General features: G+C 43.6%; 1 pseudogene across 1 annotated transcript; it reads right to left on the reverse strand.

The window, feature by feature from the left end:
• Nucleotides 1–44: 44 nt before the first annotated feature.
• Nucleotides 45–25352, reverse strand: LOC311271617 (clathrin coat assembly protein AP180-like; annotated as a pseudogene). Its single transcript, XR_014624923.1, has 24 exons — nt 24788–25352; nt 24326–24652; nt 16093–16235; nt 15815–15890; nt 15035–15137; nt 14854–14947; nt 14650–14761; nt 14460–14566; nt 14062–14103; nt 13543–13616; nt 12730–12742; nt 12509–12636; nt 12283–12356; nt 12051–12065; nt 11281–11451; nt 9554–9652; nt 7405–7974; nt 6985–7071; nt 6395–6463; nt 3861–3947; nt 3481–3542; nt 2415–2492; nt 2216–2329; nt 45–1433 (listed from the first exon to the last, which is right to left on the reverse strand). The product of XR_014624923.1 is annotated as a clathrin coat assembly protein AP180-like (transcript).
• Between the last annotated feature and the right edge of the window lie 68 nt (nt 25353–25420).

Genomic DNA, 25420 nt, shown 5'->3' on the forward strand with positions numbered 1-25420 from the left:
GCCTTCATGTGAATACTTTAGCAAACATTATTTATCCACATTCCTTTTTGTTTTCAATGTGTCGTAGTCATCTTTATTTTTCTTTCAACACTTTGTTAATGCCACAATGGATTAAGATACAGTCACTTTTTGGAAATAAACAACACACAGAACATCCAGCGTATACTTGAGTGCTTTACAGTGAGAGTCCTCGTGACAGTACGCGTGACGTACCGACCGCTGCTGCGTCTCAAAATGACCCAAACAGGACTGAGGCCACAATCCAATCACATACACGAATGCTTCCTCGTCTCTTGGATTTCCCCACCCCGACGTTAAGTCGCCAGAGATAAGGAAAAAGGAGCTCTCTGAGAGTATTAGAACGCATCCCAGATCGACCTGTGTCGCACGCTACGATGCTGTATCACTCCACACCAGCAGAGGGCGCAACAGTAAACACTCGGGGGGCAAATTTTCCATTCAATACTGCCTCTGATTACAGATTGAGAGGTATATGTACGAAGAAGAAGAAGAAGAAAGGCGGGGATTTTTTTTTTTTAAGTCTACTTGCCTTTTTTTTGACGTAACTAAAAATATATGATACATTTGTTTTCTCTCAAAATAAAGATTAAAGAAAATATGTGTAATCTATCATTTAAAATAGTCTAAAATGCATATGTCAATTTTGAACACAGTTCACAAATTTTTGCATGTTTCATACAATCCCAGAAAAAAACCAAAAAAATAAAACAAACAGATAAAGTAAAAACGAACACAGTCTGGTGTGTTCGATGATACGTCCAGATTTTGCAGTGCAAGTTGTTCTCAGGTACATTTTTGATCAGGAGTTGTTTCTCCGAAAAACTTGGAAGTAGACAGGTGGGAGGATGAAGTGGCCAAGCAGATATAGGTTACAACCGAGTTTATCATGACATAAACATAGCTCAGTATTAGTTCGGACGACAGGAGTAGAGGGGTTGGCCAGTGAAGTTACACACACCGAACACAGTCCACATTTAACAACACAGTCCTCGTCTGGGAGATGCGCAAAGAAAACCAACATATATCCACCATTCCAAGTCAGCTGATATGCGGAAATCCAGAATGAATCTAAATACACATTTATTATTTTTTTTTGTTGGTTTTTTTCATAGTATATTAAGTAAAGGTTAACACTGAATTACACACACACCCACACACACATAAACGGAATCTTGTTTTTCTGTATCTAGGGTTCACATTCACAGTTGTGCTACAACATTAGATAAGAGGAGGGTGGGGCAGGTTGTCAGGTATTCAAGGGGAGTCGCGGCTGGTAGGAGGGCGAAGATCGAAGATGTAAAGGCTGGTTGGCTGAAGGTGGGGAGGGTGGAAGGCCGGGGGAATGACTGAGGGGAAGGCAGTGGGGAAGTGCAGACATCCACATCCACAGAGCTCCAGACACAATGACAAACCTGCAGAGGAGCGAGAGGAAGTGATTAAAACGAGTGCTCTCAGTAGAATTACTTAGGTGAAGTCTAATTATATATATAGTGAGAAGCTGTTCAACTTCAAAACTGTTGTTACATGTTTAACAGGGGGATGGCCTAATGGGAGCAACCCCCTAGCCCAACCATGCATGGCTATAAGACTCAGGCTAACTGAGTAATGGGAACTAGGAGACTTTTTTGCCCTCGTCTTTACGTTGACCTGGTACCATCACAACATCCCAGATCGAGCTACTGCACTGAAAACACAAGACTCCAGATGCAGGATGTGGACTCTGCATTTACATTAATGATGCTTGTTTAAGAAAGGGGATGCAATTTGGTTGTTTTGTTAGCAAGGGCGATGACATCCCCCTTCAAATCTCCTGCAGCTGAAAGGTTCACTTCAGAAATGTATTGTTTGTATTTCCATTAGGCATACTAAACAGGATTCGTCAGTTGCTGTTTGTAAATCATGATTAAAAGGTGCAGTAAGTGGTTCTGGGTGAAACAGTTGATTGTTGAGTCTTAAACCCAGGTGGTTGAATTTTGATGCATAGGGTCGGTGGATGTGACAACCTGGGAATGAGAAGCAACAATCAACTGTCTTCCTCCAGAGTCACAGAGGCCCTGAAGCTGTATTTTTACTTTACCCCGTGGTCAGGAGCGTTACATTAAGGGTGCATTTAATCCTGTTAGTCAGCATGTAGCTCATCTCAGCTCTTAAAGTTAGCTTGCAGCTTTCTTTTTTCTACTTCTACTTTATATACCTTTGGGGGGTTTACAGGTCAGTCAATCTACATGAAGTCTTTAATGTTGAGGTCATCCAGAGCGTTCCTCGGTGGTGGAGGCTTTCTGGGACTCTGGGCCGCTCCGGGAGACATCTGCAGACACATTTACTTTTAGCACGTAAAACTCCTTTACTGTACGTATGAAACTGTCATCAGTGTGTGTATAACCCAGTCCTACCGGTGCTCCGGGGGCTGCTCCCGTGGCTGGGAAGCCTGGCCTCACCATGGGCATCATGGGAGCTCCTGGCGCCCCGGGCTTACACAGAGACAGACGGAAGGAAAAAGGAGACAGTTAGACTCGGTGTCGGCCGTCTGATGGGTGTGAGGGACACCTAAAGGGCTCAATGTCCATCGGCGTCCAGTAATGTCCAGGCTTGTTCGAGGACATTACTAGACCGCACTGGACTTGGTGGTCTTACCATGCTGAAGTTGGGGTAAGTCCCCATAAAAGGAGGGACACCCATGGGAACGGTCTACAGGTGTGGAGGGGAGGGAGAGGAGGAGGTGGGATGTTACTACACTACATATACAACAGAGAGACACACACACACACACTGCAAAACAATGCACAAACACAGATTTAAAAGAATTACATGATACGTAAAAAGGGTTGTGACAGTGAAGACAAACCAATGGAACAAACACGACACAACAAAAGCCCTAACTTAACCCTAACACTTTATAGTAGCTCATGTTTGATTAAAACATGCACGAGGCTTTAGAGAGCAGAGGGGAAGCTGTTTGCAGGTAGCCTTCAGATGAGAGGGTCATTTCTGTTGTTGCCTAAAAGACAACTGAAATATCCATAAGAAGCAAAATGTGTGAGGCGTGAGTTCAGCTGAGTTCAGGTGGCTTATCTGGACTCAAAGGAAAATATAAACTTAAGAAAAGAAGAAGCTGTTTCCAAGCAACAGCTTCTTAATTTGGCTCTGGTCACTTCATCACTCTCCAGTAGATGCTCCAGAAATATAAAAATGAACTAGATTGCATTGAAATCTGCCAAATTAGTTTTTAAACCGTTCTCTAAACATTTGCTGAATGATAAGAAGTGTTTTTTAAATAAAATCATCCAGTAAAGTTTCTTGTTTCCTTTCTCCGCTGCCACGCTTCTCAGTTTCCTCGGCCCTATTTTGAACCTGGAACCTGGAGAGCCAGATGAAGGCAATGCTTGTGATTGCTGCTATTCCCTGTCTGTCGCTGCCATGCGGCTCCACTCCATGCTATAAGACACAGACAACATTTACCATGGGAGCACCCCAACAGGGGGGAGCTACCTGAGGAGCCGCTGAGGTTCCCATTGTGAGATCTGAGACAAAGAGAGAGAAAGAGGTACTGCAAAATCACTGGTTTCATTTACTGACATCATTATGACACACAGGATGAATAAAGTTGAACACAGTAGTTAGAAAAGAGCCTCGATACCACTCTCATATCTGTAGTGCGGAGGTGGAGCCAGGAGGCAATTAGCTCATCTTAGTACAAAGATAGAAAATTTACCTACCAGAACCCCAAAAGGTCAGAAATTGACAAGTTGTCACCAAAATCGCCTACTGCCTTTAATGCACAGACATGAGAGTGGCATCTACGACATCTATGCGTTTAGTTGATCTAAACGACTACTTACTACTCGCCATGTTTGCCATGGAGGTGTCAACATCCCCCGCCTGAGGGGTCAGAGTGGGCTTCATTACATCCCCTAGTCCATCAAATACTACAGAAGGGAGGAACAGGGAAGGGCAGGGCGGGAGGGAGAGGAAGGCAGAGGGAGGAGAAGAGGGAGGTGTTAGCATCCTTCAATGCAAGCAATCCTCACACTCTGGGAATTACCATGACAACCAATAGATGTCTCCATGACAACAGAGAGAAGAGAGGAGGCTAATATCGTAAGATGAGGAATTAAATAACATCGATGGCAAATAGTGAAATAGCCAATTCCAGTGTGTTAGGATCATGGTGGGTGATTTGTTAGTCAGGTGCAGACATGAGACATCAAGTCAGCTGCTTACTGCTGAAGGTAATCTGCAGTATGTGCAAAGGGAATAAGAGCTAGTCCTGCTTTTTTTAAAAATATGTATATAGGATAAACATAAACCAGTGTTTGCTGACACACAGTGCTGCATAGTGCTTGTTGATTCTGATGTTTTCACTGTACGTGTGTGATTGCTGCAGAAATTACGACGAGGGCAAAAGCACTGCAGCTACAGTGAAGCAGGGTTAATTGCTAAAGACGCATTAAATATTACTGCTACTTCACAACACTCTTTAAAAAACCGTCAAGCATCTGGTGGTGGAGGGGACTGTCAGTGCAGCTGAGCTTTGCCTTGCACCACTGCAATGCAGCAGTGCACTGTGGGAAATTAGCGTGTTAAGGAGCAAGGAAAAACTCACCCAATCAAATGGCGGGAAGCAAGCAATGAGCCAGCCCAAGAGCCAGATGGAGAGAGTGAGCGAGAGAGAGAGAGAAAGAGAGAGAGGGAGGAAAGTAAAAAAAAAAAAAAAGCACAGATGCCAGAAGAGAAAAAAATGAAATGAGGTTTTAAAGGAGCGGGTGACAATGAAACCATTCGAGTTTATTGCATGAATGATGTGAAGAGAGGGGAAAGAAAGAGTTAAGGCTTAAAGCAGTAGTATCGCAGACCATCAGTTATATAACATGAAGACCACAGGCAGTCCATTTGTGCAGCCGTGACAGGTGGGGATGTTCGGAGGAATTCCCTGAAGACTAATGACCACAGTAAAACTATGCAAATAAGGCTAAGCAATGGTGACGCTAACATGACCATGTAAGGACGTTGTTTGAATCCGCAGGACTCAACACTGAACCAATGACAAGCAGTTGAAGAATCACACCTTTATAACAATTCAGTAAAGGGTGTGATAATGAGCGAATAAATAAAACGAGCTAACAACAAACTATTTCATTAACCGTTACCAAAGTTAATAGAAACAGTGGCTGAATCCATGAACACCAAACAACCATCTGTCAGACGAACACTGTTGTAAACGACTGAAAGGAAAATGTCCATAAAATAGTACGAAGTATTACAATAGCGAGGCGTCATGCAGTTACTAATAAATCAACAAAAGCTACAGCCATGGACGGACTGACTCTGAACGAGACACAAAATGATTTAAAATCAAAAAGATGCCACAGGAAACTGTTAAGGACCTGTTTCTGGTGGGGTGGTTAACGTTGTGGAAACAGTCACAGTTTAGGTTTGGATACTAAAATTACTTGGTAAGGTTTAGGAAAACAACATTGTTTTGGTTAACGAAAGTATGTTATGTTACGTAACATTACATTACGTTACACTACGTCACGTTACAGTACATTACGTTACGTTACACTAAGTTTCTTTTACAGTAAATTATGTTGTGTTACACTACGTTACATTACAGTACATTACGTTACGTTACACTATGTTATGTTACAGTACATTACGTAACGTTACACTATGTTAAGTTACACAATGGTACATCACTACTTCAGGTTATGTTGCACTACATTATGCTATGTAATGTTGTGCTACATAACGCTGCACTATGTTATGTTATGATATGTTATGCTACACTACATTGCATTATGTTACACTGCTACGCTATGTTACGTTAAGTCGTGTTACGCTATGTTATGTTAAGCTACATTATGTTGAGCTACATTATGTTAAGCTACTGAAAGTTATGTTCATATATCAAGTAAGTTAATTACGCTACATATGTTAAAATAAGTCAACAATGACTTTTAAGTTTCACACGGGACACAACATTGGATTGAGCTGAAAGCATAGTTCATCTCACACAGAAGCTAAAGGGGACCTTGTGTATCTGTATTTGACGACCTAAGAATGAAAACAGTCTGCAAAGACTAATTTAAATAGCTGATTGTGACTGTGTTTTAATGAAATGTAACTGTGTGTGCAGCTCTACTATGAGGAAAAACAATAAACAGAAATGAGATATTGGATTTGGTTTACAGACTCAATATTAAAAGACTGGAGCAAATAGCACAATCAGCCCTTGAGCCCGCTTAGTAACACATCCATGGCTGCAGCACAGTGTTTTTCACTGAAATGGAAATACTTCTGTGAAATGTCTGCAACATGTTCCCTACACACACTATGCATGCATGAGTGACATCTCACATTTTGGGACTTTTACCTGACATGAGCTCAGCACCGGGGGCAGCAGGAGCAGCAGCAGCAGCTGGGGCGTCTCCTCCTGTGGACTCTGGCAGGTCAACCCCATAAAAATATACCAAACCATACCGTGCCAGGTCAAAAAAGGTTTAGCCATTTCCATTGCAGCATGGGGGCAAAGAAGGGGTAATAGTCAGCCATCGGCTTCACGCTGGTAATGCCAAACAAAGTGTTTAGAGTTAGACAGGAAGGCTGAAAGTATAAATACATATTACATGTATATTCAAATAAAACAGGAAACATTGCTCTTATGATTTAAAACACACACACACGCTCACATACACACATGCATTTTCATATAATGTAAATATCCACGTTCGTCGTCCTTCTTTACAAATCGACACAGACTAGAAAGCTTATTTACGGTAATAATAAAGTCAATAAAGTCAGGAAAAAAGAGGAAAAAGCACAACAACCAAACTTCATCTCAGGTATCTGCTATAATCCTTATAGAAAGTTAAATATTTCCCAGAATCTACTCCTCTACGCTGATGATGCACTCATGTACAGGGGAGGCAGACAAGAGGGCAGGCAGTCATGTGAGTTACCCACCACCAAACAGGTTCATGATGGCTCCCGTGTCAATTTTGGGTGGGGGTGCGGATGAGAGGATGGGGGCAGGGGAGCTGAACACATCTGCTGGGGAGGTGGAGATGGTGTTTAGACGCCAAAACACACACTCACACTCAAATACACACAAGCTACTGACTGTGATTCATTATAATGCACGTTTATCAGTAGCTCTTGCAGCGCACGCAGTACATGCAGGAATGGAAAAAGGAGGCGAGAGTGACTGAGAAAAGGTTTCAGACAGCTCAATAGCTTTTAGCTGACCCGTAAGAGAGCAATCTCATTTCCTCTACTTTTTCTTCCCTGATCAAAGCCAAGGACAAAGCTGAATAACAGACACGGCAAGACAGGATATGAAAGTGAGAGCGCAGGGGAGGTGGCGGAGTGGGTGCAAGAGGGTACCTGCTGTAAACAAGTCAACACTGGGAGAGGGGTCGGCATTGGTGAAGCTTGTGTCTGGCATGGAATCAAAGAGATCTACGAACACATGCACACCCAGAGACAGGGATATTAAAATGCTCAAACACTTTAAAAAACGTTGAGGATGCTGACACACACACAGCAGCCAAGTTCAGCTCAGAAAAGGCTCTCAATATGTACACATTAGTCTGATGAAACCAACGAAGAAGAGCAAAAGAGCAGAGGATGACAAGCAACATCAAGAAGATGCTAATCAATATAAATAACCGGACCACACACATCGCTAACGTTTACCGCTGAAAAGGTCAGTCGCAGGGCCGGCGGCGCTGGGGGCTATGGGAGGTGAAATGGTTGCAGTGGTGGTGATGGTGCTGGAAGCGGAGGTGAAGAGCGGTGACGGGGAAGGGGAGGGGGAGTGCTGGGGCACCACAGAGCTAAAACAGGCATCCAGCGAACTACCCGGGTTATTATTCTCCACTGGCGTCATGCTGAAAAGGTCTAGACCGGAAGACGCTGCTGCGTTGATGCTACCTTCAGAGGGAGCAAAGGGGTCTTTTGGGGGGAGGAAGGTGGGGTGGAGGGGTGAGGAGGAAGAAATGCAACACATGGAGAGTGATTGGGAATGTTAGGCAATACATAGCAGAGAGATGTTTCACGTGATGATGATGAAAATACTGCAATAAGCATGAGGAGAGAAAATTAAGAGGAATGAAAGGAGAGAAGGTGCAGAGCTCCAACAAACTCCTGCTGTCAGTCGACACAACACGGATAAAAATAGCAAAACGACAAACAAGTGAAGGCATCATTCAAAGCCTTCACTGTACATCAACCGAAGCAACAAACCACAACTAAAGAGACACACAACTGCCACGGCGATCCTTCTCCATGACAGAAAATGCACGGCCTCTGTTGCCAAAAGATACGAGATAACGAGTATCGTCTCCAATCGCCATGGTAACAGCAATAGCACCATCCAGGCACCAGCAATAACAAATAGACAAATGTGTACGCCTACTGTCCCCTGGACAAAGCCTTGAGATGAAACCCTGATTTCAGAGACACAAACAGGTCTGTAAGTTATTGATGGCTCTCAAACCAGCGCAGGAAAAAGTATTCATCTCCTTTAAGAAGTAGCAATACCACAATATATAAATATTCCTTTTTAAGTCCTATTTTAACGCCTCACCGACTGTAAGTGAAAGTGAGTATTGCCAGCAACATGAATATAAGGGATTAGTTCTACATTAGATGAGAAGACGAAACTTAGATGAGAGGATCAATATCACTCTCGTGCCTGTATATTAAACAGGAAGCTACAGCCGGCAGCCAGTTAGCTTATACTGTATATTGCATTTGTTTAATTGTACATAAACTAGTTGTTCCATCTAGCTAAGCTAAGCTAACTGGCTGCTGGTGGTTGTTCGAATATAAGTTTAAAGCATAATTTAATAAACTTAATTTAGTTAGAATATAACATTTCAAGTAAATGAAGGAAAACTACACCTAATACTTTTTTGTAGTAATGGAGTAGCAGTAGCCTGAAAAGTATCCTAAAATGGAAAAAGTCAAGAAAATTAGCTAGTTAAGAAGGCTATCTAAAAGCTAAACTAAGCTAAGCCTCGGCCTGTTAGCTTTCGCTTTCGTGCAGCACATACAGGCTACAGTTTACAATGATAAAGGGGCAGATTTACTACTTGAAATTCTGAGTAGTTTTCAAACAATTGAAATAATTTACAATATAATTTCAGGTAGACAAAAACAGGCTTCTTATTTCTACCCAGCGACCATCGATTTTGTCAGCTGAAATTGCTGCTGTAGCTAGCTAGCTTATTGAGCTAACGTTAGCTCTGTGAGTAAACACTGTCATCAACTAACTGTTATACTGTATAGTGGTCTTAAATACATGATAGAAGATGAAATGCTAAAAGACTGAAACCAGCAGGTCCCTTGCAAAAAGTCAGCAGCCTGACCCATGATCCATGTAGAAGACATGGACATAAATAAACAGCATCGCAGGTTCAATTGCAGGTACTTTGTACACTTACACGCTATTTAGTTCATCATCCACCACTGACTCACACTCGCTTACACAAACAGACGCACACACACAGATGGACTATCAGTCACCCACCAGCTCCAGCGTTGGCGGCTGGGGCAGATGTAGCGGCGGCCCCGCCTTCAGCTGCGGCTGCAGAGGCCTCGGTGGGAGCAGCAGGTGTTGCAAAGGCATCTGTGGTTCATACAAACCCCCGGAGGACAGAGGTGTCCGGAGAGACGGAGACAGATGAAGAAATAGAGATGAAAAGAGAAAATAAGGAGTCAGAAAACATGAGGGGGAAAGAGAACATCAGGAAAATAAAGGTAAGCAGAGAGCGTTTGACTAGAAAGCAGGAAATATTCACTAGTTGCCATTAAAGTTAAAAACTGTAGCTTACAGCATTGATATCAGACATTAATGACTGACAGGTGAATGGACAAATGGGAATACAGACAGGAGGCACTACAGCAAGGATTAATCTACGGCACAAAGAGCAGAATAAGCCTGGAAATCTACAAGTGTTACAGCTGCCATCTGTAGCTGTAGGCATGTGACAGGGTTTGATAGAATTGCTTTTCAGTGAGGTCAAAGAAAAGCACGTCTGCCTATCAAACAAGACGCATGTGGAGAATGAGTGTAGCAGTATGCAAGCCGGAGGTGAGCTGTACATCATTACATAATGCAGTGGATGTCTGTGAGTGTGTGGAGGAGTAGTCTGTGTGTGAAAATGAGATTGAGTGTGTTTCCTGTTTGTTATCATGCTAAAAGATCTATTTTGTATGGAGTCCCAACGTGGCCACTGTTAAATGAATAAATAATCATAAAATAAATACTCATCATGTAGATAAATAGTGTAAAACTCATAAATGAACCAATATTTTACAAAATAAAAGAGATTATTAGAAAAACAACTAATTATTAATAGGCTACATGTTATTCCATCATCATTGTATGGAGGTAATTTAATGTCCTTTGTTTTTTATCACCGGTCACTGCCGTCTTACTTTTTCAGCCAATCACATGCAATCTTCCTCTCTTAAGCAAGCTAGCTGAACAGCTACCGCCAAATGTAGCCAGTTAGCTCCTCTGCTAATTACGGGAGCAGCTAGCTAATCATTTTACCTCAGCGGTGTCTTGATTCTGACAATATTTAACTAAAGAAATAATCAAAACTACTGAGTTGAGCAAAAAGACGGACAGTCTCTCTCCGTGGTCACACCCGCTAATGGGGGCTAGCTAACACTGCTAACGGTAACTAAGCTAAAAACCCAGCCAGGTAGGTAGCACGTAAAATAAAAGTGGAGAAAATGTTGTAGTATCTCTGTGTACTATATTTATTTACAGCAGCACCTTCCAGTTTGTTGATTCGGAATAACGTTAGCATTGATGTTACTCTGGCTAACCGGAGCTAACTGGCTAACTCTGGTAGCAGCTGTCGAGGCTGGATGGATTTAACTGGCTGAAAGGTGAAGTTAACTTACAAATGATTGGTTCATTCATATATGTTTAACCCAATTTATTCGTATGATGATTTATTTCATAATTATTTTGTATATTTAACACTCAATACTTTTTCTAGGAAGTTGGCAGCTGAAGATGATGGCGGTGTGCGTCAGTGCATCAAGACTTCACTGTTTCTCATGATGCAGCTTCGTTAGCAGAGTACAGACAGTATCGGTCATAAATCAGCAAAGTCGTGTCTACATACTGTATGTGTCTGAGCATGCAGTCGTCTTTGTGTTATCATATTGTGTGATGGTTTTAGGGTTGAGCTTCCCAGAGTGATTCTTTCGTAGAGAATTTTCTGGAAGCCCACTGACCTCCCAACAGATCCATATTGGCGGCGCCAGGGGAGGTGGCGGCTGCTGTGCTAGTGGGAGGAGCTAGAGAGACTCCGGGTTCTGCCGCTGCAGGAGTGGGCGTTGCTGCTGCAGGGGAGGGGGCGGGCTCTGCCGTGAGGGTGGGTTCAGATAGCAAGGAATCGCCCATTTCTGCGAGTACCACCGGGGTTTTTCAAGAGATCCCCAAAGAAAGGCATCAAAATAAACCCCAAAAGTGCAACCAAAAGAACCGGGTTGAGTCACCGTCACAACAGTGAACAAAAGCAAGCCAAAACAAAAGGTCCAAATCAAATAAAAGCCCAATTAAAATATTTTGGAGTTGACGGACCAAAGTAAAAATCCAAAATTTTAAAGTAAAGTTGTAAAATTATCCAGCACCATCCGGTCATAACCAACAAATAAAAAAACAACCAACCAAAATAGCCCCCGTTGTAAACCAAAAACAGACAATGGAGTATGTGGAGGGAAGGGAGAGAGAGGGCAGAGAGAAACAAAGAGACTACTCAGACTAAAGAGAACAGCTTGAGGAGACAAACAGGGAGGAAACCATGTGACATTTGTACAATTACAGTCTATCTTTATGCTTCATTTGGATTAACACACTGACATTGATTCCAGGAAACCTCAATTTCAGATTAGTTTGTTCAAAAATAAAGCCAATGACATTGAGGTAACCTGGAGGATGATTCAAGGCTACACTAGTCTAGACAACAGGCTGGAGGTGACGTGAAGATTATTATGGCTCTCACCTGATCCAAGAAGATCTGCAGAGGCAGAAAACAAGGAAACAGGAAAAAGACTTGTTAGTACAAGCCTAAAACTAAAACATTAGCGTGCTCTCCAATGAAGAGTTGATTCCTTTTCTGCAAATGAGTCCACTGCTAATGAAAACTCAGCCATCAAGATGTTATGCAGATGTTCAGCTTAATATGCTGCAAACACTAGATAGTTGGATTTGCATTCTTTCAGACGGAGACTTACCTCCCCAGGACGTTGGGGCAGCTGATGGTGCTGAAGGACCTGAGGAGGACAGTGGATCCAGGTCCAACAAGGAACTGGAAGTAGAAACACGGCGTGAGAATGACATTTAATTCACCATCGCTTGTAACTCTTACATTTCTTTGCATTTCAACTTATCGCCAAATGTAAAAAAAAAAAAAGATTTTCAGGATAACAAACAGGCGGAGATGAGAGATGAGACACTCACTCTTCAGCCGGCTCAGGAGCGGCAGCGGCGGCGGCTGCTGTCTCCCCAGGAGGAGGCTGCAGTGTGGGAACGGCGTTTGAAGATTTGGCCGGGGTCGATGTCGGAGACACGTTGTTCGTCGGGGACCCCTGGAAAGACAGACAGAGACGCTCCTTTTAAGCCGCGCATCAGACTGGAAGAGCTCGATATAAACATCGACTGTCGTGAAATGTGCATCTCACCTTTGTTGGAGACCTGAAAGAGAGGCGGAGGAGGAGGAGGGATTGTTAGTGCTTTTGCCTGAAATAGATCTGCTGCACACAGGCTGGTAAACATTTGATGGGGCTGTTTTTTTTTTTAAACGAATATGCAAGACAGATTGAATCATATGTGATCATATGAAGAGGTCATCTCCAAAGCAAAATGACGTACGAGAGAAAAACATCCAATTGTTTCCGATATCAACATTTTGATTTTGTGCTTTTAGCTTCAGGAGAATAAAACCCTTCATATGCTGATTCACATCGCATGTTAGGACGGGATAATACACATGAGGTGACTTACTGTTGATCATAACGTGTTTCTCTCAGCGTTCACACATGTAATCACACCAATACACACATTTCTCACATGTAAACCTAGTTGTGCATTATGTTTCTATTCACATGGGGATCACCGGCATACTGTAATTCACATGTGAATAATGTGTAAGTTTACCTGCGGGGGGGAGGAAATGACAGGGAAATAAAAACTCTACACAGTTTTCTAAGAAGTTAGTGAACTCCGAACAAAACACACAGTATATGCTCACCCTTCACTGGTGTTTCCAAATGAACATAAAGGGGGATAAAAGAGAGGAAGGGTTAAAGGAAATTAAAGAAGGAAAAGCACTTGTTTAGGCCTCTTTCTACCAACATTTCTCTCCGGTACGTCTTTTAAATAACAAAGAGGGAGTTTCTCAGTAGTTTCTCTTAATTTTCTTTTCATTTGATCCTGATTCTCTCTAATCTGGCTTCATACTGAGAGTGAGAAGCAAAGACTCAACGATCTCTTACCCCTTCTTTCCGCCCTTAACGTCCTCCAGACCGTTCATGTGTGTTTCCAGACTCTCCAGGATACTGCTGGGAGCCTGCCAAAAAAAAAAAATCAAAAACCAGAGCAATCAATAAATAATCATTTCCACTCGTCTCTGACAGGCTGTGCATAAAGTCCACGTTCACCCGAAGTGGCGAAAACTTCTCACTGCAACACCCTCATGCATGTACAAACACACACACACATGATTTGTGCGTTTGAATCTGAATTGAGTTCAACATGCCGACACTCCATCCTGCAAACAGGCACTCAGCCAGGGCACCCTGTGTAACTATGGTTACCGGGTCCTCGAGAGGTTGAAAAGGACAGTCTTCATCGTCTGAGTCTGCTAGATCCACCACTACACCCGGGTGGAGACACTGGGCGGGGAGATGATGGTGGGTGAGTCACGGGTGTTTGTGTGTGTGTGTGTGTGTGTGTCAGGTGGGATGTGTGGCATTCAGGGAACAAATGAAGGAAAACGAGAGCATCAAACTTACGTAGTTGATGTCAGGAATGTCATTTTTGTCGACTCCAACCGTCTGTTAAAGGAAAACAAGTTGAGAATCAGCGTTACACACACTGTGACCAATCTGCGTTCAGATAACACGACTTCACACTTTCAAGTTACGTGCAGGGTGTACGCCAAAGTCCAAGTAGGCGATACACGGGTCCGTCTGTGGAGAGCAGACGCGTCCAAATACTACTCAATAAAAAACACCAGGTGATGTTGTGTGAAAGAAAAAGAAAGTCTGCCTCGGGTGGACGTCTATGTGCTGTGTTGCAGAGATATCTACGTTAGCATGCTAACAAGCGAGCCTGGTCTGGTGCAAAATTTTACTTTGGCGTATGCACTGCACGTAATATAAATGTGTGAAGGCTGCTGGTTGTCGCTCACCTCGGCCAGCTTCATGAATTCCCCGATCTTTGTCACCCTGGTCAGGAACCTCTTGTAGATCTCCAAGGCCTCCTTACAGTCACTCTTCTTCATCTTGAAGTATTTCTCTGTGAAAACAACAGGCGGGTTGAGGTTTATCGAGATCCACGCTTACATCTTCAAGGTGCCAAGCGAGAGGTCGTCTACTGACCTAATAGGTTGATGATTCCGTCGTTGTAGGATGCGAACATTTTGACCAGGTCCTTGAAGAGGAGCAGAAATGCGGCATTGATGATCCCGTTGTTCAGCTCCTTGGGATGAACCTGAGGAGGAAAAAGGGAGAGAAACTTCTGTCTTGTGATGCTGCATGGGTCTGTAAAATTATATGTCAAGTCGAAGGCAAAGTCTGACTCACATCGAACTCCAGGAGTGTGTCAATCAGAGTCTGCAGAACAGGCATGCCTTTCAACAGCTTCTCAGTGGTCATGGTCCTCATCACGCCCTCAGCGCTGAAAGGATGAGAGATAAAAACATTGGATACAGCAACAATAAGTGAAAAACAAACACAAGTTCTCTGAAAGCCATGTTCAACATACCCCTTCTTGACTCTGGTGAAATCAAAAGCCATCTGGCGGTAGGCGAAGGCTTTCTCGTTCAGGTATCGTCCATACCGTCTGATGAATGTAGACATGTCATAGCCTGAACAGAACATTTATGTTAGAAAGCACTCAGAAATCATTGTTTTTTCTTTATATCTACAAAAGAACTGGTGTTTATTTTTATTTGTAGGAGTGTTTTTCTTGTCATTTTCTCCTTACTTTCTCCTGTGTGATGCATATCTTAAACAAGTGAAACTTGGTTGAAATCTATATATTTTTCAAGGGAAACCCAGCTGGGCTAAAGATTTAACCAAACACTCATTAGGGAACTGCAGATTTGTCCTTTGTGACAACCATTAATGCATCAGTAAATTCTTTGCAGGCGGCTGGGTAGAAATAATCTGCAGAAAAGTTTGAGCAAACTGTTGTTTTGTGACCAGTTTCCTCTTTTATTCTACTGGACATGACAACATTTCACCTATAAATCCTGCCTTTTATTATCATTTTTATAGCAAAATCCCAAATAAGATCGTAGATAAACTTTGTGCATAAAGAAACAAGGCGACCTAATGCATAAAAATCCAGTCATAAAATGAACTGGAGCGTCATTTTACACGAGACGTTAGACATTGGCGGCAGAGATGCCAGCGTCTGTTTGCATGCATGTGTGTACAATTACATGCGTGTGATCTAGTCCAGGCCCTCCTATTTGCCAGATGGCTCCCTTTGTGTTTATCTCTTCCTGTTTCTGATTTGACACAGTTCGTCTGCTCTTACCGTGAGAGCCGGTTTTGTCGATAAAGTTGCTGAGGTTGAACAGGGAGGTCCTGGAAGCCAAGTACTGAATGAACCTCTGAGGACGAGAAACAAGAACCGCTGAAACCACAGCACTCATTCATTTATTTGAGGAATTGTGTTCAAAGCTCTCGAAACACAATATAAAAATAACTCAATCAAGCCTTCAGATGTCTCTTATATCGCTGAATAAAACTGGATTTAAGCATGAACTTCATTGCACCAGATGTGACTGGTCTGCCTGGGTCTCAACCACTAACCTCGTTGCCGTGGACACACATGTGATGGGCGGTGACGAGGGCCTTGAAGACGACCACCCAGCTGGCGTTGGTGGCTCGCTCAAACAGCGTGTCAGCCATCTGAGGGATGTTCACGTTGGTGGTGTTGGTGGCTGACACCAGGTCTGCAACACAGCCACAAAGGAAAACACCATCATTCACAGATTTCTTACATCATTCGGTCAGCGCTCGGTATGTAAGAGGAGAGTCACGGTTAGTTTAGTTTCAGACAAACCGCTCCATAATTTGAACTGCTCTGTTTAAACTTTGATTAAGCCGGCGGGCTGAGTGTTCACTGCAGAGCTGCTCGAGACGCCCATGAGACTATTAAACCACGAGGACGACCTGATGTACATACAAAATGATGTTGGTGCACGGGCTCACACACACACACATGCAGGCACACACACACACACACGCACGCTGACGGTGCAGAAAGAGAAAATAATGCTTTGTCAGCTCTCCCCCCTGGGTGCCAGTTCAGACAGTCAGACAGACAGAGAGGTCTTCAGCAGCGAGAGTTCGGATGGGTGCATCAGCCTGAGGTGGAGTGTAAGGTTCAATACTTCATCTGTGCAACACTGGCATTAATATTAATACAGATAAATACTTCATGTGTACTACATCTCATTCTCTGGGTCATACAGATCGTCGCTCCTTAGAAGAAATCTCTCTCATTTATTTCCTATTAAGAACATTTATATCACGTTATACAGACTTTTTTTATGGATAACATACTTTATAAGGGCCGAACATAGGTGTTATTTTCACCAATGATTCATCTGTCAGTTGTCACCAAATGTGAGAAAATACTGAAAATGAAGTCCAAATCCCCAAAAAGAAATATTTTTTTTAAAATGTGTAACGTAATATAACATATTTTCATTTTGTTTTATCATAATCATCAATCAAAAAAGACAAAGAAAACCAGCAAAGGTGCAATATGGAACAATTTTTGTTTAAAACATTAAAACATGTGCTAAAATTACCAACCGAGTTTGAAGAAATGGCAGTTTTGTCAAAGCGGTCTTCCTGTTGCGGAGTTAACATGCTAACCTGCTAGCCCCTGGCCCTATCGCCTGTGGTGATAGTCCGATGGTAAATAACACCAAAACTACCTTCCTGCTACAAACCATCCAGTCTAGGCAGAGTCCGCTAATATGACCACTATCTGCAGGGCTAATTTAGCTTACTAGCTAACAGCAGCTACAGTTAGCAGCAGTTAGCAGGTACTCTCATGATATGATGCCCCCTATTTGTTCGGAGTATGGATTCAGGTGGCCTCCTTAAAAATTTAACCTTTAAAGAAGCTGAAACTGGAGAACGTTTAGGATTTTTGCCGAAAAAATTACGCAGATTGACTGATTGTTTCAACGCTACACTACAACAGATACACAGTTTTGTGTTTTATAGTTTCACCAAAATTTGCATCCTCCTTGCATTTTGCAGCATGAAGTCATTTTCACACGTTTCACAAATCAAAAAACTAGAACTGGCACTGAGTAGAATGCATACCTCTGCCAAAACCCACCAGTCATTTAATTCAATCAAGCCTAGTTCAAAATCCAACTCAAAAGTCCTGTATGACTCTAATTTTTAAACCACCCGTAACTGCTTCACCATACTTTCACCTCACCAGATCTTTAACAGACAACCGAGAGGACAACAAAACAACGCTGAATCCTTCCCTTTACCCAGATCCACACCAAAAGTTAAAGGGGTCTATTCTGAGCTGAGACCTGTTGTCCATCCAAGTTTTGTGGAAATACATTCAAGAGTTTTTGTGTAATCCTGGTGAGAAACCAACAGACCGACCAACAAATGGACACTGGTGAAAACAGCAACCTGACAATACAAACATAACAGACATACGTTTATGAAAAGTGTGTGACTGACAATCATGAGCCATAAACCAAAAGCATTGCTTTATATTTGGGTTTTTTAAACAGATAATTATCCTGCTGACTTTAAAAAACAAATATTGATCGAGACGTTAACACCTTGAGCTTCTTGTGGAAAAACAACACTGCCACCATTTGCAAGCAGAGCTTACAGACCGCTTTTGTGAATCATCTCACAACAAGATGGTGTCAATCAGGCACTTTTTTAAAATAAATAAGCAACATATCTAGCTTTCTATTTGTTCCTTGTCTGATGTTGGAGTTTCTTATTAGATATTTGGGTTAGTTGTCCACAGAGAGAGAGAGACAGAGTCGGGGAGACAGATGGCCTCAGATACATCATGCCAATAAAAAGAGAGCAAGAGGAAGCAACACTTTGAAGAAATAAAGATTGTATCCTTGAAATTACAGTGAGTATATTCTCAGAGGTTTGGCTTTATAATCCACACACGGCATAAATGTGTACATGTGCACATGGAATGAGAACAGAATAACGATCTCCTATAAGTTCTTGAAACCTCAAACATAACATAGACTTTAAAGGCATTTTTGAGAGCGTCCAGCTGACATTGACAAGGGCAGGACTGAGTGTATCCATACAGAGTGCCAGGAGAGGAATGCAGCAAGTATTGGCAGCCACAGCTGATAATGGAAGGAAAGAAAGGCCATTATATTGAACGGACCTCGCCTTGAGTGGGTAGCTACAAAACTGACAACCAGACTAAAAGGCTAAAAAGGTGACGAGCACGAGATGGACAGGACGGGAGAGGAAGAGCGAGACACTCGAGGGAACGGCGATGAAGACGTTAAAGTGTACGAAATGAAGAGACGTGTAGAGTCAGAGCAGAGAGGCTGTTGAAGGTCATCGCAGGGCGGCAGGATGGACGGAGGGGTCGTGGGTTAGGGTGGTTGTAGGGGTTGTAAACAGATTATTACTAATCACCGGTCTTTCAATGGTGGCTGTTGTCACTGCCCATCCCCCGTGCAGCACGCATGCATACAAACCTGCCTCAACACCACCTGTTTCACACCCTCACCAACACGCCTCTATTATCAGCTTTTGTCACCAGCGCTGTCACCGTCAGTCAGGTTTATTTAATTGAATGATCTTCCGAAGCACGAAGCGGAATATCATCTTATTACAAAAAGGCAAATGGATTCAAAATGGTCTGAAGTTAATAGAGTAATCACAGACCTTCTTCTGATCTTTGCATGATTAATTATGCTCCGATCCATCTGTACAGCCATGACCAGATGGTAACCGCCTCACTGTGACACCTCTGATGATGTCTGATGTCTTTATGTTGAATGCTGCATCCATTTCCCCCACTATGGCTCCCATCTGTGTTTTAGATATTTGATAATATTTTTCCGCAACACCTCTTCCCCACATCGCCGTCGTGTTTGTTTAAATTATACTCTCTTTTACCTCATTTAGCCTCCCTCCTCTGTGAAATGGCTGAAGACTACACTCCCCTGCAGCCTCTTTCAAATGACACACACACACGCGCAGACAGACACGGTCGACAATGGCTAAAAATGTGATTATATAACATTATCGTGTCATTGGCACAGCTACAAGTTAATATTCATACTAGCAGGATGAACACCACCCAAAGCCTTTCGCAGACCTTTAGCTCATAATACTCAATAATAACTCTGTATATCTTATTATATCTGTTTACAGGAGCTTAAAGTGACGTTATGTAACTATTTCACCTTAAAAAAAAAGCTCAAAATCATTTCGATGGTACACTGACTTGTAATAGGGGGAACGGTACCTCAAACTCCTGGTCCTGCACTATGTAACCACTATGTGAGAGTTTCATGATGTACATATAGTTTGCGTGTTGCTCGAGCAAACCTTAACTAACTGCTAACTGTTGTTACATTTAGCTGGTTAGCTCAGTTAGCTGTGCAGTTAGCTGACTCAGTGGACTGGGTGACTCCATGGACCTCCCCAGGGGTGTGTTGGTGTTTCCACCGCTAGCACATTAGCTTTGGGCCGAGGGGAAAGGTTTTCAGGCCAGGAGCAGGGAATGCTGGGGAGGAGTGATGCCTGACTGGGCACCAGAACCAGAGCCGAGCGAACAGGCAAGAATCTGGAGAAGACCGTGGTGGATGAAGCTTAGAAGAGAAAAAGAAAGTTGGCCTTTCCTGCTGTTGGTCGAGTGACTAATATTAGCAGGCTAGCTACAGTATGTCTTGTGTTGTTGCATGCTTTTTGGCACTACGTGACACACAACCATCTATGGACTATGCAACCCCTAACTGCTGCTACCTGTAGCTACCATTAGCTCAGTCAGCTGTGCAGTTAGCTGACTCAGCCTGGACTGGGATGCTTGGAGCGTCGCCACAAGAGTGTTGGTATTACACTGCACAGGAGCTTTATGCCACAGGGAAGGTTTTCAGGACAAGAGCAGGGAACGCTGGCGAGGAGCGGGTCCTGACGGGCAGCAGAACCGGACCCTCGTGAACAGCTAACAGAACTGTTCAGCAAAGAAAACCGTAGAGGATGTTGACAGAGAAAGCTTAGAAGGGAGAAAGAGAGAGCGACCAAACAAGAGGTCGGACAAGTATACATATCGGACATATACATATATTTTCAAAATAAAACACTGCAAGACAGACATGAAGGCCTTTCCTGCTGTTGGTGTCACGGTTTGGGTATTTGCTTAGTCATTTCCTGTTTTAGTTCGTCGATCAAATCTTTGTGTGTCATGTTTTACTTTCTACTTCCTGTCTTTGTCTTTTTCCAGCCCTTTTTCTGTGTATACCTGTGTCTTCCATGTCATTAGTGCCTTGGGTCCTTTTGGCCTCACATAACAGTCAGTCTGGTGTGTAATATTAGCTGGACTGCTGCGTCTGTCGGGGCACTTGCTTGATGTTCGGCCTTTAACAAAGTTGTTGAGGTGCTAAATTATCATCATAAGTAAATAATCATATCAAATGCACATGTACAGTGCTGTGTAAGTGGATTGCCATCTTAATCTTGGCACCAAATTGCAAAACACAGACGAATTCTTCCTCGCATAATGTTACTTTAATGGTTTTGCCATATGGGCCATATCATAGGAAATAATCCACGCTTTCTGTTGGGGTATCATCGCCTGAAACAAACACACACTGACATACAAGTGTGCGTCTCTAATGAGGATTGGCTGAGCTAAATAAAGACTCTTACGGTAATCCACGGTCCGCAGGAGGGTTCTAATAATGTACCGGGAGGACTCACACTGTGCGAGGGCATGTTTGTGTGTGGCAGTGTCTGGCTAAGTGTGTTTATAGTCTGAGTCTGAGTCTGTCTGCTATAATCTTTTTTTTTATAGTTGCACAGCGAGATACTGTAGTAGTAGCCAGAATATTACATATGAAATCAAACAGAATACACACATTGGCATCATGTTGAGACGGAGATTCGTCCAGATAGCCTTACTCTGGCCCTGACAGTCCTTCTCAGGTGGATCCACACCAAGTTAAGTGTAAAGTTGTCGGCTACAACTTCATCTTCAAATGTGTAAAATTTGACAAATTGCATCGTGGGATTGTTTGTGCAAAAAACAAGATGGTGGACAGTCAATGCACTAGAGGCTACAGTACACCTAAATAGAGGGTGAGTTCAGGCACCGAGTGATAGATGAGAAGATTTACACCACTCCCACGTCTGTATGCTAAATATAAGGCTACAGCTAGCAGCCAGTTAGCTTAGCTTAGCATGAGCACCGGAAACGGGGAATTCAGCTGGCCTCGTTCGGTCCGTCCGTCCCTACACACTACATCTTGTGGTGATGATAGCTCCTGTAAAACAGCAAGGTGTTTATACCCTTCAGCCATGAGTAAATAGTGGTGATACAATGTGAGCTTTCGAGGACTGCTATTTAGATTTTGTCACCTCCAGCCAGAGCCAGGCTAGCTGTTTTTCCTTGTTTCCATGTTGTAATGCTAGGCTAGGCTAACCAGCTGGGGCTGTAGCTTCATATTTAAGCTACTGGGAGAGAGGTATCGATCTTCTCCTCTCTCAGCAGGAAAGCAAATAAGAATAATTTCCCAAAAAGAGAAATTACTACAACACTACAACGGTGCAATTAGTTACATTTTTAAGACATCCAGAGTTGCTATCTATGGCTCCAGCAGCAGTCACACACCATACTATAGACTATAGATAATCTAAAAGTCATGTGATATAACCACTATACTCTCATGTACATACGATCGGCCTCTCGCTCCGGTCCGTGCATTGATTCCACTCTTTAAAACAGCTTTTACTACGCTCAGTGTATTTTCAGCATGACCTCAGATGAATTTCAGCCTATTCCCCTCGGTGTTTGCTGACCTTGCACGGACCACATGTTCTCCACAAATTTGTAACACACGTCCTGCCGTGTTTTCGTGGAGTGTTTTACAGCATATTGAGAGAAATAACATATCTGACACCTGGGTTTCATTCCCTGCTCTGTGTTTGCTTTCCATGCAGAGAAAAGACCTGCACACTGATACTACCTTTAAAGGTTTTATTTTGAAGCAGATGACACCCATGTTCACACCTACAGCGGCTCTTCATCCTTTACATTTTGCCATGTACAATCAGAAGACAGTAAAAGCTACTTATTAGAATAAATGTTTCGTCAGTAACCAATAAAACATCCAGAAAACACCGATCATTGAGTCTAAAGAAACATATGCTCATTACGATCGTCCCTGCACTCCAGGGGGATGACAGGCCTGTCATTTCTCTTCTTCCTTCTCGCAATCTCCCTCCGTCCTCACGCTGCCACCCCCTGACACTTGCAATCTGTTGCCATGGCAACTGCACTGCACCACCACCACTGCCGCGGCCGCCTCCCTCAACAACACACCCACGTCCACCCCAAGGGTCACAAACTGTCACTATGACAAAGGAACAAATACGACCTATCGGCTCGTATCCTCCTGTCATCAAATGCCGCAGACATGCTGACAGATAGCTAATTAGCAAAGTTACTTACAGCGTCTGACTTCCTATTCTCAGCCTAAATGACATCTAGTGAGTTTGTGTGTTGTGTCCATTTTTAATACAAGTCTTGTGGGTCAAAGTGGAAATGTTTTTTGAGGTTAGGAATTTCCTGCAGCCAAGATGCAAGAGAAGCACAGTGCCCTACATACAGGTAGATCATTGAATATGCCCTAGAAAGAGATACAGCACAACCTCATAGACTGAAAACATCATGGGAGGAAACATTTCCACATGTGTGCGCTTTACTATGCTGGAACGTCTTATAAATAAAGCGTATGAGGGTGTTTCCTCGCGGTGGGAGTGTGTCTGTGGTATCAGGAGGTCAACAGAAGCGGCCTCCGGTCATGACTTGTTGGGAAAGTCCAAGTCTGAGCAGCTGAACGTGAAAGACACACAGAAAGCGAACACACTGACCCCGCGGAGAGCGAGGAAGCAACTGTCTCTGGTGCATTCTAGCATTAGCATTGTCACCTTTGGCTGTGTAAATAATGCAAGGCAGTCATTGGCTGATTTTTAAATTATTCAGCAGGGGAGCGGATCACAAGATATAAGGTCCTAGCCCAAGAAAACGCAGGGACCAGACCTGCCCGGTGACCACACACACACACACACACACACACACACTGAGCCAATCAGACCACCCGCCATCTGTATGCAGCGCCACGCCACTGCTTTGGTCTGACTCAGTATTTGTGGTAGATCACTGAGATTAATCGTGATTTGTCATAAGGTGGCCCCTGCTGTCGTCCGTGCACGTGTCAATAAAGCTGTGAGGTTTGAGAAACGCTTTCAGCTGTGACTTTTTGGCGCTAAACTCACAGATAGATAATAAGGAACCCAAACAGGCAACATCCTAGCCTGTAATCCACATTTTAATTCAGTATCTTCCCTCAGGATCCACACACACAGCCTCTGAGGAAGGAGGTTTTTGCAGAAGGGGAATGAAATGGCCTTTCTCTGAGCATGACTTGTCGTTCCACTTTAAATTATGACCTCTTTCTCCCTCCCTCTCCCTCTCTACTCTCTCTACTCTCTCTGGGTTTCCATCATCTTTACTGGAGGCTGACACAAAGGGTCACCAGATGGGGTCATCACCACCCTGGCCACATCAATTCATTATGGCACCACACCCTTTTGAGCAGAGGGAATTAAAAACGACTGGTCATGAGGATGTGGTAGCTCTTCTTGGATGTGATGGCACGTGTCCCTGGCTAGTGTGTGCAGCCTGTGAGGCCCTGTTAAAAAAAAAAAAAAAAAAAGAAAAAAGAAAAATGCAAGGCCCTGCGGTGTGTGTGACAAGAGGAAAAATGACTCCACTTACACTCCAGGTGCTTTTTCTTGGGCGCCATCACTTCATGAGTGGTGGCTTTGCAGACAGCGCGGGCCATATCTGATCCCGTTAGCTGGTATTGCGCAGCGGCGATGCGATCCGTGAGCGTTTGCCCCGACATTTTTCTCTCTCTCCGTTGGAGTCGACCACCTCAGGAATGTGTTTCACCCTCGGGACGATGGCGAAAAAAAAAAAAAAAGGTGTGAATATATATAAATATATATACACCCAGCTGCTTCCCAGCGAGCCGCGCTTCTTCTTCTTCTCCTTCCTCCTCTTTTCCCCCCCCTCTTTGGTCGATAGGGCCTGTGTGACCTTCTGTGTGGGCGGAAGGGAAAAAAAGCAGAGAGAAATGAGCTTTAAAAAAAACCAAACCACACCAGATAAATGTTACATTCGCATCAGATCGCTCGGTCACGTTGAGAATACGCGCGGTGGCATGAGTAGACTTACGCAAGGTTGTGAATTCCCCTCGGCGCGTCCCGTTTTAGTCCTCCGACCGTTCAGTTCAGCACCTTGGACAGCTAATGCCACTCGGTTATGTAACGCTCAACTGGCAATGAAAGCTATTTTCTCACCCCGCGGCGATTATTACACGCACAATAAGAAATAGGCCAATTAAAAACAATTAATGCGCGCTCTGATTATCCAAAAATACAAAAAAGAGAGAGACAGATTGTGAATCAGTACTCCATAGGTCGGTGAGATATCCCGTTTGGAGAGGGCGCATCAGGTTTGGATGCGTTTCCTCCAGGAAAGCTTTCAAAATAAGAGAAGAGCCCGCAACGTTTTCCCCCCCTCCTCTCTTCGGTCGGTCAGATTGCGGTGGTCCTCCCCGCAGATCGAGAGAGGAAAAATTGCGCTCCCCTGGTGGTGTCGGCGGCACTGCGCAGCGCAGGAAGATGCTCAGGAAGAGGGGAAAAAAGCAGAAGAAGGGAATTTCCTTTTTTCTCCTCACAACCCCCTCCCTCCCTGTCGTTTGTTTATTTATTTAGCCTATCTATATGTCCATCCAGAGTCTCCTCCCCCCTCCTCAGCGGTGGGTTGCTCGGACAGGGTTGGATGACACACGTCGCATCCCACGTC

This window comes from Pagrus pagrus (assembly GCF_965226575.1).
Source record: "Pagrus pagrus genome assembly, chromosome: 16".
Taxonomy (NCBI): Eukaryota; Metazoa; Chordata; class Actinopteri; order Spariformes; family Sparidae; genus Pagrus; species Pagrus pagrus.